Below are 12,599 nucleotides of genomic sequence, written 5' to 3' on the forward strand. Positions count from 1 at the left end.
AGATTAGGGATATAGACTGTCTGGTCTCTAAAGAAGACGTGCTGGTAGCCTGCAAAAGACTAAGCCAAGCTAACCTGGAGTTAAGTGCCATCAAAGCACTAAGGACTGGTTTTGACGGTATGCAGCTGGCAATTGTTAGTCTGCCGAAGGAGGCTGCAGCAACTATACTGCAGAATGGTAAAATTCGGATAGGCTGGACAAGCTGTAGAGTCAGAGAGAGGTCTGAGAGACCAGAAAAGAAGAGGTGCTACAAATGCTTGGAGTTTGGACATATTGCCAAGTTCTGTAAGAGCATGATCGACCGCTCTGGGTGCTGCCTAAAATGCGGAGCAGCAGGCCATAAAGCGGTGTTTTGCAAAAATGCTGCTAGATGCTTCATATGTGCAGACGCTGGTAAAGATGATACCGGGCACTACGCAGGAAGTAGTCACTGCCCTCTAAAAGGTACTAGCGGGGTCATGCGGGGGCCAAAATGACTCAAAGGCTCCTGCAGCTGAACCTAAACCACTGCTTGGCGGCCCAAGAGCTACTGAAGCAGACGGTTCGGGAGTTAAAGGTGGACGCGGCCTTGTTGAGCGAGCCATATAGAAAAATACAGAGCCCAAGCTACGTCGAGGACGCGGATGGAAAGGCGTCAATTTGGATATGTGGACTGGAACAGCCCCAGCTTACGGATGTACGCGCGTCGAGTGGTTTCGTGCGGGCTAGATGGGGAAACCAGTGGCTATACAGCTGCTATCCGGCACCCAGCCTCACCTTCCCACGCTTCGCGGCCATCATGGAGGAGTTAGCACATGACATAAGGGGGAAGCCACAGGTGATCATCGCTGGCGATTTCAATGCCTGGGCAGAAGAATGGGGTAGCACCCGGACAAACGCCCGAGGACAAGCAGTACTGGAAGCCTTTGCCTCATCAGACCTAGCTCTCTTGAACTATGGCAACCAGAACACTTTCACCAGAGCAGGCACTGGATCGGTTATAGATCTAGCATTCGCTAGCGGCCCAATTGCTAGATCAGCGAAATGGGCCGTTAGCGATGCCTATACTGCTAGTGACCACAAGGCGATCACAATTGACCTGAACCACTCTGAGCCACAGCGTGGAAACTGGCCACACGTCGGAAGTGCTTACAAAGTAGATACTTTGGACCCGGAAGCCTTCGCTGGATCCTTCGTAGTTCCAGAATTGGGCGACAACGCAGAGGTAAGCGCCGAGCTGCTCATGCGTTCAATCAAGGATGCCTGCGAGGCTAGTATGGCGGTGCGTAGACCGTGCAAAAGGTACCACGTACCAGTATACTGGTGGAACGAGGAGATCGCAAACGTAAGAAGGCAATGCATAAGATCGCGAAGGATCCTGCAACGATCAAGAGGCAGAGCCGACTTCGAAGCAAGAAGACTGGAGTATGCGGCTAATCGTAGGCTGCTGAAAAGTCCATTCTAAGCAGTAAGAAGGAGAAATTCTTAGAACTATGCGACGAAGCCGAGAAAGATATCTGGGGAATGGCCTACAAACTGGTTCTGAAAAGACTTAAGCCAAACGTCTCATCAGTGCCCAGAGAAGAGGTCGTCCTTGATAGCATAGTGGATGCGCTGTTCACGGCTCCTCCTTCACTGTCCCTCAGTCGAAGATCACGTAGAGCCACAGCTCTACACGGAGGTACCGGATGTGACAGTAGACGAAGTGCTGCGAGCAGCGGCAAAAATCAAGGACTCAAGTCTCCTGGACCAGACGCGATTCCAAATCGGGTGCTGAAGATGGCTATCAGGCTCAACCCGGATTGCTTTGTAGAAGTGTTTGGGAAGTGTCTGAGACAAGGAGTCTTCCCCCGCCCATGGAAGTTGCAGAACCTGGTGTTGATCCCAAAGCCGAACAAGCCACTTGATTCGCCGTCGTCCTACCGACCGATTTGCTTGCTTGATACAGCAGGCAAAATATTGGAGAGGCTGGTGAGCCATAGACTAGAGGAATCTATCCGTCAAGCAGGAGATCTCTCACCCATGCAATACGGATTCAGAAAGGAGCACTCAACAGTAGACGCTATCTCACACGTAGCAGACATTGCAAGAAGAGCCATCGCAGGCAGCAGATGGCGTGGTGGTGCTAGGAGTATTGTATTGTAATGACTCTTGACGTTAAGAACGCCTTTAACTCTGCAAAATGGAGCTGCATTATTGAGGCCTTAAGGCGGTTCAACACTCCGAGCTACTTAATGGGAATATTAGAAGACTATTTTAGGAAGCGCATCCTGATGTATAGAACGGAAAACGGAACAAAATCGTTTAATATCACTGGAGGAGTTCCGCAAGGATCCGTGTTGGGCCCGCTGCTATGGAACACCATGTACGACGGCATACTGCGCCTTGAAGTTCCAGAGAGGGTAACAATTGTAGGATTTGCAGACGATGTGGCCTTAGTGGTGACAGCTAAACACTTGGGCGACGCTGAGCTACTTTGTAGCGCAGCAGTAGCCACTGTCAAGGACTGGCTTGCGACAGTGGGGCTGCAATTAGCTGACCACAAAACAGAAGCGGTCCTTATAAGCAGTCGTAAAATCGTCGAAGTGGCTCACATAAACCTTGGTCGGACATCCATAGTGTCGAGCCGAGCCATCAAGTACCTAGGCATCCTAATCGACACGAGGCTAAGCTTCCGCGAACACCTGGAGTATGCTGGAAAGAGAGCCGCTGTCGTAGGGCAGGCCTTGAGCAGAATAATGATAAATACGCGCGGCCCCAAGCAAGGACGGCGCCTTCTTCTGCAAAATGTGGTTCGAGCAACAATGCTCTACGGCGCTCCAGTATGGGTGCAAGCAATGGAGGTAAAGGCGTACAGGAGGAAGATGCAGTCAACCTATCGACTCTGCGCGTTGCGGGTCTGTAGTGGCTTCAGAACCATCTCGGACGACGCCGCTTTAGCCTTAGCAGGCATGATGCCACTGGACATACTGGCGCTAGAGATGTCCAATAGCTACAGGCATAAAGGGAGAATAGGCTGGAAGGCGAACACAACGCGTCGTCCTATTTTAAAGCAGAGTGCCTAAGGAAATGGCAGGAAAAGTGGGACCTATCTGGAAAGGGCCGCTGGACCCATGCCCTAATCCCAAACATAGGTAAATGGGTCAGCAGGAAATTCGGCTTCGTCAACTTCCACCTGACACAGATTCTGAGTGGGCACGGCTGCTTCCGCAGCTATCTGTATAGATTTGGACATGAAAGTGACCCGATGTGCTTATGGTGCCACCCCGAAGTCGAAGAAACGGCGGAGCACATCTTAGTGTGCTGTCGGCGCTTTTCTTGCGAGCGACGAGAGCTGAAAAATTTGAAAAAAAATCGGAAAAATTTTGAAAAATAAAAATTAAAATCGGAAAAATTTTGAAAAATAAAATTAAAATCGGAAAAATTTTGAAAAATAAAAATTAAAATCGGAAAAATTTTGAAAAATAAAAATTAAAATCGGAAAAATTTTGAAAAATAAAAATTAAAATCGGAAAAATTTTGAAAAATAAAAATTAAAATCGGAAAAATTTTGAAAAATAAAAATTAAAATCGGAAAAATTTTGAAAAATAAAAATTAAAATCGGAAAAATTTTGAAAAATAAAATTAAAATCGGAAAAATTTTGAAAAATAAAAATTAAAATCGGAAAAATTTTGAAAAATAAAAATTAAAATCGGAAAAATTTTGAAAAATAAAAATTAAAATCGAAAAAATTTTGAAAAATAAAATTAAAATCAGAAAAATTTTGAAAAATAAAATTAAAATCGGAAAAATTTTGAAAAATAAAAATTAAAATCGGAAAAATTTTGAAAAATAAAAATTAAAATCGGAAAAATTTTGAAAAATAAAAAATTAAAATCGGAAAATTTTGAAAAATAAAAAAAATTAAAATCGAAAAATTTTGAAAAATAAAAATTAAAATCGGAAAAATTTTGAAAAATAAAAAATTAAAATCGGAAAATTTTGAAAAATAAAAATTAAAATCGGAAATTTTGAAAAATAAAAATTAAAATCGGAAAAATTTTGAAAAATAAAAATTAAAATCGGAAAAATAAAATTAAAATCAAAAATTTTGAAAAATAAAAAATTAAAATCGGAAAAATTTTGAAAAATAAAAATTAAAATCGGAAAAATTTTGAAAAATAAAAATTAAAATCGGAAAAATTTTGAAAAATAAAAATTAAAATCGGAAAAATTTTGAAAAATAAAAATTAAAATCGGAAAAATTTTGAAAAATAAAAATTAAAATCGGAAAAATTTTGAAAAATAAAATTAAAATCGGAAAAATTTTGAAAAATAAAATTAAAATCGGAAAAATTTTGAAAAATAAAATTAAAATCGGAAAATTTTGAAAAATAAAAAATTAAAATCGGAAAAATTTTGAAAAATAAAATTAAAATCGGAAAAATTTTGAAAAATAAAAATTAAAATCGAAAAATTTTGAAAAATAAAATTAAAATCGGAAAAATTTTGAAAAATAAAATTAAAATCGGAAAATTTTGAAAAATAAAAATTAAAATCGGAAAATTTTGAAAAATAAAAATTAAAATCAAAATTTTGAAAAATAAAATTAAAATCGGAAAAATTTTGAAAAATAAAAATTAAAATCGGAAAAATTTTGAAAAATTAAAATTAAAATCGGAAAAATTTTGAAAAATAAAAATTAAAATCGGAAAAATTTTGAAAAATAAAATTAAAATCGGAAAAATTTTGAAAAATAAAATTAAAATCGGAAAAATTTTGAAAAATAAAAAATTAAAATCGGAAAAATTTTGAAAAATAAAAATTAAAATCGGAAAAATTTTGAAAAATAATAAAAATCGGAAAAAATCGATAAAATTTTGAAAAATTTTAAATAAAAATTAAAATCGGAAAAATTTTGAAAAATAAAAATTAAAATCGGAAAAATTTTGAAAAATAAAATTAAAATCGGAAAAATTTTGAAAAATAAAAATTAAAATCGGAAAAATTTTAAAAAAAAAAAAAAAAATCGAAAAAATTTTGAAAAATAAAAAATTAAAATCGGAAAAATTTTGAAAAATAAAAATTAAAATCGGAAAAATTTTGAAAAATAAAAATTAAAATCGGAAAAATTTTGAAAAATAAAAATTAAAATCGGAAAAATTTTGAAAAATAAAAATTAAAATCGGAAAAATTTTGAAAAATAAAAATTAAAATCGGAAAAATTTTGAAAAATAAAAATTAAAATCGGAAAAATTTTGAAAAATAAAAATTAAAATCGGAAAAATTTTGAAAAATAAAAATTAAAATCGGAAAAATTTTGAAAAATAAAATTAAAATCGGAAAAATTTTGAAAAATAAAAATTAAAATTTGAAAAATTTTGAAAAATAAAAATTAAAATCGGAAAAATTTTGAAAAATAAAAATTAAAATCGGAAAAATTTTGAAAAATAAAAATTAAAATCGGAAAAATTTTGAAAAATAAAATTAAAATCAAAATTTTGAAAAATAAAAAATTAAAATCGGAAAAATTTTGAAAAAATTAAAATCGGAAAATTTTGAAAAATAAAATTAAAATCGGAAAAATTTTGAAAAATAAAAATTAAAATCGGAAAAATTTTGAAAAATAAAAATTAAAATCGGAAAAATTTTGAAAAATAAAAATTAAAATCGGAAAAATTTTGAAAAATAAAATTAAAATCGGAAAAATTTTGAAAAATAAAATTAAAATCGGAAAAATTTTGAAAAATAAAAAATTAAAATCGGAAAAATTTTGAAAAATAAAAAATTAAAATCGGAAATTTTGAAAAAAAAATTAAAATCGGAAAAATTTTGAAAAATAAAATTAAAATCGGAAAAATTTTGAAAAATAAAAATTAAAATCGGAAAATTTTGAAAATAAAAATTAAAATCGAAAAAAAAATTTTGAAAAATTAAAATAAAAAAAATTTTGAAAAATAAAAATTAAAATCGGAAAAATTTTGAAAAATAAAAATTAAAATCGGAAAAATTTTGAAAAATAAAAAATTAAAATCGGAAAAATTTTGAAAAATAAAAAATTAAAATCGGAAAAATTTTGAAAAATAAAAATTAAAATCGGAAAAATTTTGAAAAATAAAATTAAAATCGGAAAAATTTTGAAAAATAAAAATTAAAATCGGAAAAATTTTGAAAAATAAAAATTAAAATCGGAAAAATTTTGAAAAATAAAATTAAAATCGGAAAAATTTTGAAAAATAAAAATTAAAATTAAAATCGGAAAAATTTTGAAAAATAAAAAATTAAAATCGAAAAATTTTGAAAAATAAAAATTAAAATCGGAAAAATTTTGAAAAATAAAATTAAAATCGGAAAAAAATTTTGAAAAATCAAAAAAATTAAAATCGAAAAATTTTGAAAAATAAAAATTAAAATCGAAAAATTTTGAAAAATAAAAATTAAAATCGGAAAAATTTTGAAAATAAAATTAAAATCGGAAAAATTTTGAAAAATAAAAATTAAAATCGGAAAAATTTTGAAAAATAAAAATTAAAATCGAAAAATTTTGAAAAATAAAAATTAAAATCGGAAAAATTTTGAAAAATAAAAATTAAAATCGGAAATTTTGAAAAATAAAAATTAAAATCGAAATTAAATTTTGAAAAATAAAAATTAAAATCGGAAAATTTTGAAAAATAAAAAATTAAAATCGGAAAAATTTTGAAAATTAAAAATTAAAATCGGAAAAATTTTGAAAAATAAAATTAAAATCGGAAAAATTTTGAAAAATAAAATTAAAATCGGAAAAATTTTGAAAAATAAAAATTAAAATCGGAAAAATTTTGAAAAAAAAATAAAATTAAATTTTGAAAAATAAAATTAAAATTGAAAAATTTGAAAAATAAAATTAAAATCAAATTTTGAAAAATAAAATTAAAATCGGAAAAATTTTGAAAAATAAAAATTAAAATCGATAAAAAATTTTGAAAAATAAAAATTAAAATCGGAAAAATTTTGAAAAATAAAATTAAAATCGGAAAAATTTTGAAAAATTAAAATGAAAAATCGGAAAAATTAAAAATAAAATCGAAAAATTTTGAAAAATAAAAATTAAAATCGGAAAAATTTTGAAAAATAAAAATTAAAATCGGAAAAATTTTGAAAAATAAAAATTAAAATCGGAAAAATTTTGAAAAATAAAAAAAATTAAAATAAAAATTAAATTTTGAAATTTTGAAATAAAAATTAAAATCGGAAAAATTTTGAAAAATAAAAATTAAAATCGGAAAATTTTGAAAAATAAAAATTAAAATCGGAAAAATTTTGAAAAATAAAAAATTAAAATCGGAAATTTTGAAAAATAAAAAATTAAAATCGGAAAAATTTTGAAAAATAAAAATTAAAATCGGAAAAATTTTGAAAAATAAAAATTAAAATCGGAAAAATTTTGAAAAATAAAAATTAAAATCGGAAAAATTTTGAAAAATAAAAAAAATTAAAATCGGAAAAATTTTGAAAAATAAAAATTAAAATCGGAAAAATTTTGAAAAATAAAAATTAAAATCGGAAAAATTTTGAAAAAAAAATTAAAATCGGAAAAATTTTGAAAAATAAAATTAAAATCGGAAAAATTTTGAAAAATAAAAAATTAAAATCGGAAAAATTTTGAAAAATAAAATTAAAATCGGAAAAATTTTGAAAATTAAAAAAATTTTGAAAAATCGGAAAAATAAAAAATTTGAAAAATAAAAATTAAAATCGGAAAAATTTTGAAAAATTGAAAAAAATTAAAATCGGAAAAATTTTGAAAAATAAAAAATTAAAATCGGAAAAATTTTGAAAAATTAAAATCGGAAAAATTTTGAAAAATAAAAATTAAAATCGGAAAATTTTGAAAAATAAAAATTAAAATCGGAAAAATTTTGAAAAATAAAAATTAAAATCGGAAAAATTTTGAAAAATAAAATTAAAATCGGAAAAATTTTGAAAAATAAAAATTAAAATCGGAAAAATTTTGAAAAATAAAAATTAAAATCGGAAAAATTTTGAAAAATAAAAATTAAAATCGGAAAAATTTAAAAATTAAAATCGGAAAATTTTTAAAATTAAAATCGGAAAAATTTTGAAAAATAAAAATTAAAATCGGAAAAATTTTGAAAAAAAAATTAAAATCGGAAAAATTTTGAAAAAAAAAATTAAAATCGGAAAATTTTGAAAAATAAAAATTAAAATCGGAAAAATTTTGAAAAATAAAAATTAAAATCGGAAAAATTTTGAAAAATAAAAATTAAAATCGGAAAAATTTTGAAAAATAAAAATTAAAATCGGAAAAATTTTGAAAAATAAAATTAAAATCGGAAATTTTGAAAAATAAAATTAAAATCGGAAAAATTTTGAAAAATAAAAATTAAAATCGGAAATTTTGAAAAATAAAATTAAAATCGGAAAAAATTTTGAAAAATAAAAATTAAAATCGGAAAAATTTTGAAAAATAAAAAATTAAAATCGGAAAAATTTTGAAAAATTTGAAAAATTAAAATCGGAAAAATTTTGAAAAATAAAAAAATTTAAAATTCCGGAAAATTTTGAAAAATAAAAAAAAATTAAAAAATCGGAAAAAATTTTGGAAAATAAAAAAAATTAAAAAATCGGAAAAATTTTGAAAAATAAAATTAAAATCGGAAAAATTTTGAAAAATAAAAATTAAAATCGAAAAATTTTGAAAAATAAAATTAAAATCGGAAAAATTTTGAAAAATAAAATTAAAATCGGAAATTTTGAAAAATAAAAATTAAAATCGAAAAATTTTGAAAAATTAAAAATCGGAAAAATTTTGAAATAAAAATTAAAATCGGAAAAATTTTGAAAAATAAAAAAATTAAAATCGGAAAAATTTTGAAAAATAAAATTAAAATTTTGAAAAATTTTGAAAAAATAAAATTAAAATCGGAAAAATTTTGAAAAATAAAAATTAAAATCGGAAAAATTTTGAAAAATAAAATTAAAATCGGAAAAATTTTGAAAAATAAAAATTAAAATCGGAAAAATTTTGAAAAATAAAATTAAAATCGGAAAAATTTTGAAAAATAAAAATTAAAATCGGAAAAATTTTGAAAAATAAAAATTAAAATCGGAAAAATTTTGAAAAATCGGAAAAAAATTAAAATCGGAAAAATTTTGAAAAATAAAAATTAAAATCGAAAAATTTTGAAAAATAAAATTAAAATCGGAAAAATTTTGAAAAATAAAATTAAAATCGGAAAAATTTTGAAAAATAAAAAATTAAAATCGGAAAAATTTTGAAAAATAAAAATTAAAATCGGAAAAATTTTGAAAAATAAAAATTAAAATCGGAAAAATTTTGAAAAATAAAAATTAAAATCGGAAAAATTTTGAAAAATAAAAATTAAAATCGGAAAAATTTTGAAAAATAAAAAATTAAAATCGGAAATTTTGAAAAATTAAAATTAAAATCGGAAAAATTTTGAAAAATAAAAAATTAAAATCGGAAAAATTTTGAAAAATAAAAAATTAAAATCGGAAAAATTTTGAAAAATAAAATTAAAATCGGAAAAATTTTGAAAATAAAATTAAAATCGGAAAAATTTTGAAAAATAAAGAAAAATTAAAATCGGAAAAATTTTGAAAAATAAAATTAAAATCGGAAAAATTTTGAAAAATAAAAATTAAAATCGGAAAAATTTTGAAAAATAAAAATTAAAATCGGAAAAATTTTGAAAAATAAAAAATTAAAATCGGAAATTTTGAAAAATAAAAATTAAAATCGGAAAAATTTTGAAAAATAAAAAAAATTAAAATCGGAAAAATTTTGAAAAATAAAAATTAAAATCGGAAAAATTTTGAAAAATAAAAATTAAAATCAAAATTTTGAAAAATAAAAATTAAAATCGGAAAAATTTTGAAAAATAAAATTAAAATCGGAAAAATTTTGAAAAATAAAAATTAAAATCGGAAAATTTTGAAAAATAAAAATTAAAATCGGAAAAATTTTGAAAAATAAAAATTAAAATCGGAAAAATTTTGAAAAATAAAATTAAAATCGGAAAAATTTTGAAAAATAAAATTAAAATCGGAAAAATTTTGAAAAATAAAAATTAAAATCGGAAAAATTTTGAAAAATAAAAATTAAAATCGGAAAAATTTTGAAAAATAAAAATTAAAATCGGAAATTTTGAAAAATAAAAATTAAAATCGGAAAAATTTTGAAAAATAAAAATTAAAATCGGAAAAATTTTGAAAAATAAAATTAAAATCGGAAAAATTTTGAAAAATAAAAATTAAAATCGGAAAAATTTTGAAAAATAAAAATTAAAATCGGAAAAATTTTGAAAAATAAAAATTAAAATCGGAAAAATTTTGAAAAATAAAAATTAAAATCGGAAAAATTTTGAAAAATAAAATTAAAATCGGAAATTTTGAAAAATAAAAATTAAAATCGGAAAAATTTTGAAAAATAAAAATTAAAATCGGAAAAATTTTGAAAAATAAAATTAAAATCGGAAAAATTTTGAAAAATAAAATTAAAATCGGAAAAATTTTGAAAAATAAAATTAAAAAAATTTTGAAAAATAAAAAATTAAAATCGGAAAAATTTTGAAAAATAAAAATTAAAATCGGAAAAATTTTGAAAAATAAAAATTAAAATCGGAAATTTTGAAAAATAAAATTAAAATCGGAAAAATTTTGAAAATAAAAAATTAAAATCGGAAAAATTTTGAAAAAAATTAAAATTAAAATCGGAAAAATTTTGAAAAAATAAAATTAAAATCGGAAAATTTTGAAAAATAAAAATTAAAATCGAAAATTTTGAAAAATAAAAAATTAAAATCGGAAAAATTTTGAAAAATAAAAAATTAAAATCGGAAAAATTTTGAAAAATAAAAATTAAAATCGGAAAAATTTTGAAAAATAAAAATTAAAATCGGAAATTTTGAAAAATAAAATTAAAATCGGAAAAATTTTGAAAAATAAAAATTAAAATCGGAAAAATTTTGAAAAATAAAAATTAAAATTCGGAAAAATAAAATTAAAATTTTGAAAAAAAAAAAAATTAAAATCGGAAAAATTTTGAAAAATAAAATTAAAATCGGAAAAATTTTGAAAAATAAAAATTAAAATCGGAAAAATTTTGAAAAATAAAATTAAAATCGGAAAAATTTTGAAAAATAAAAATTAAAATCGGAAATTTTGAAAAATAAAAATTAAAATCGGAAAAATTTTGAAAAATAAAAATTAAAATCGGAAAAATTTTGAAAAAAAATAAAAATTAAAATCGGAAAAATTTTGAAAAATAAAATTAAAATCGAAAAATTTTGAAAAATAAAATTAAAATCGGAAAAATTGAAAAATAAAATTAAAATCGGAAAAATTTTGAAAAATAAAAATTAAAATCGGAAAAATTTTGAAAAATAAAAATTAAAATCGGAAAAATTTTGAAAAATAAAATTAAAATCGGAAAAATTTTGAAAAATAAAAATTAAAATCGGAAAATTTTGAAAAATAAAAATTAAAATCGGAAAAATTTTGAAAAATAAAAATTAAAATCGGAAAAATTTTGAAAAATAAAATTAAAATCGGAAAAATTTTGAAAATCAGAAAATTTTGAAAAAAAATAAAAAAAATTTTGAAAAATAAAAATTAAAATCGGAAAAATTTTGAAAAATAAAATTAAAATTAAAATCGGAAAAATTTTGAAAAATAAAAATTAAAATCGGAAAAATTTGAAAAATAAAAATTAAAATCGGAAAATTTTTTGAAAAATAAAATCGGAAATTTTAAAAATAAAATTAAATTTTGAAAAATGAAAAATTAAAATCGGAAATTTTGAAAAATAAAAATTAAAATCGGAAAAATTTTGAAAAATAAAAAATTAAAATCGGAAAAATTTTGAAAAATAAAATTAAAATCAAAATTTTGAAAAATAAAAATTAAAATCGGAAAAATTTTGAAAATAAAATTAAAATCGGAAAAATTTTGAAAAATAAAATTAAAATCGGAAAAATAAAAATAAAATCGAAAATTAAAATTCGGAAAATTTTGAAAAATTAAAATTAAAATCGGAAAAATTTTGAAAAATAAAATTAAAATCGGAAAAATTTTGAAAAATAAAAATTAAAATCGGAAAAATTTTGAAAAATAAAATTAAAATCGGAAAATTTTGAAAAATAAAATTAAAATCGGAAAAATTTTGAAAAATAAAAAATTAAAATCGGAAAAATTTTGAAAAATAAAAATTAAAATCGGAAAATTTTGAAAAATAAAAATTAAAATCGGAAAAATTTTGAAAAATAAAATTAAAATCGGAAAAATTTTGAAAAATAAAATTAAAATCGGAAAAATTTTGAAAAATAAAAATTAAAATCGGAAAAATTTTGAAAAATAAAAATTAAAATCGGAAAAATTTTGAAAAATAAAAATTAAAATCGGAAAAATTTTGAAAAATAAAATTAAAATCGGAAAAATTTTGAAAAATAAAATTAAAATCGGAAATTTTGAAAAATAAAATTAAAATCGGAAAAATTTTGAAAAATAAAATTAAAATCGGAAATTTTGAAAATAAAAATGAAATTTTGAAAAATAAAAATTAAAATCGGAAAAATTTTGAAAAATAAAAATTAAAATCGGAAAAATTTTGAAAAA

The sequence above is a fragment of the Drosophila sulfurigaster genome, unplaced genomic scaffold, assembly GCF_023558435.1.
Source record: "Drosophila sulfurigaster albostrigata strain 15112-1811.04 unplaced genomic scaffold, ASM2355843v2 contig_104_pilon, whole genome shotgun sequence".
NCBI lineage: Eukaryota > Metazoa > Arthropoda > Insecta > Diptera > Drosophilidae > Drosophila > Drosophila sulfurigaster.